Below are 1,811 nucleotides of genomic sequence, written 5' to 3' on the forward strand. Positions count from 1 at the left end.
AGAACCATTTGGGTGGAGGTTTAGGCTTCATAGACTATTTCCCTTTAGTCTAGACTTGAAAAGGTACATGCTATGCAAGCAACGGCTCTTCTTTCTGTACAGGGAAAGGAATTTGGAATCATTGCACTGAGGTAATAATGGGTATACAAATGTAGGTAATTTTTGTTTCTTTTTAAAAATATATTCTTATTGATTTCAGAGAAAAAGGGAGAGGGGGAAAAAGATAAAAAATATAAATGATGAGAAACAATCGCTGATTGGGTGCCTCTTGCATGCCCCCTACTAGGGATCGAGCCCACAAACCAGGCTTTGCCCTGATCAGGAATTGAACTATGACTTCTTGGTTCATAGGTTGATGCTCAACCACTGAGCTACACAGGCTGGGCAGTAATTTTTGTTTCTTGAAAATGAGAAAAATAATTACTCTTCCTAAAACTTAATGTTATTTCCGTTATTGATTCTTTTAAGAAGTTCAGTTATTTCATGTGAATTTCTAAGATAAAATTTTATTTGTTTTTGCAGAGTGCATCCCAGTGCATGGTTCTCTTATGATTTCAGGCTTGGGTATTACAGCCTTAGTGGCATTACTTGGATTAATTTACATATTTGTTGGTAAGTCAACTTTGTTTTTGTTAGTCTCTGCCAAGAATTCAAAATCCTATATAATAAGAGAGAAACTTGCAAATGAACCATCCTCCTACCACAAGAATGGCTGCACCCACAGCTGAGGCCGAGTTCCCATAATGAGCCTTAAGGAGCAATGAGCAGGGATCTGAGGCCTCATGCCCCCCACATCTCCATAGCACCACCACATTGGGGCTTGACAGGGGACCTCAGACTGCACCTTCCACCCTGGTACCAGGCCAGGGGACTTCAGGCCATGCCCCCCGCCCAGCGCCAGGCCGAGGGAACTGAGGCCATGCCCCTGCCCTGGAGGGGCTTAACAGGGGACCTAAAAGTGCAGGCCCTGCCCCCATGCTGGGCTAGGATACTTCAGGCCGTGTCCCCCATCCCAGCGCCAGGCTGGGGGACCTGATGTTGTGCCCTCCACCTGGCAGGGCTTGAAAGGGGACCTCAAGGTACACCCCTGCCCCGGTGCTGGGCCAGGGGACCTCAGGCTGCTCCCCCAGCCCCGTCACCAGGCTGGAGGAACTCAGGGTGTGCCCCCTGCCCTGGTGCCAGGCCAGGGGCCCTCAGGCCACACCCCCCCACCCAGCAGGGCTAGACAGGAGACCCTCAGGCCACAAACCCCACCCCAGCACCAGGTCGGGGGACTTCAGGCCGCTCCCCCTGCCCCGGCCAGGGCTGAGGGACCTGAGGCTGCACCCCCCTGGCCTGGTGGTGCTTGACAAGGGTGGAACCGGAAGGGTCTGGATCTAGCCCAATATGGGGGGTGCCGGCTGGGTCTGGGTCTCATGTCATTTTGAGGCACACGTGGGTGGATGGGGACTTGACTCTGGGTCCCATGGCACACCCCAGACTCTGACAGGAGGAAGATTTTCATATACATTTTACTAATTTTCTTTCATCTCTGACACTTCTATTATAGAGAAAGGGCAAATAGCAATATTAAAATATTTCCTCTAATTAATCTCCTTTTAATGTGCACAAATTTCGTGCACCAGGCCACTAGTATATTATAATTTGGAAAGACTTTTGGTTGGTTCTTACAACTTAGGATCAAGAAAATGTATTCGTAACTAATGAAATACTGAAACATTTAGAAAATAGGCTAGTTTAAAAGAAAATGGCTGTATGTTTTAGAATGTATAAACCTTTTTATGCTATGGAAAAGGAGAATTGGTTGAGGA

General features: G+C 47.8%; 1 long non-coding RNA gene across 1 annotated transcript in view; it reads left to right on the top strand.

The window, feature by feature from the left end:
• The window catches only part of LOC107183567, a 3,409-nt gene extending 2,799 nt beyond the window's left edge, over window positions 1–610 (top strand). Inside the window, exon 3 of the long non-coding RNA XR_001514356.1 lies at window positions 523–610. This is a non-coding gene — a long non-coding RNA (uncharacterized LOC107183567). The remainder of the gene's footprint in view (window positions 1–522) is intronic.
• The last annotated feature ends 1,201 nt before the right edge of the window (window positions 611–1,811 follow it).

This window comes from Myotis davidii, unplaced genomic scaffold (assembly GCF_000327345.1).
Source record: "Myotis davidii unplaced genomic scaffold, ASM32734v1 scaffold1202, whole genome shotgun sequence".
Taxonomy (NCBI): Eukaryota; Metazoa; Chordata; class Mammalia; order Chiroptera; family Vespertilionidae; genus Myotis; species Myotis davidii.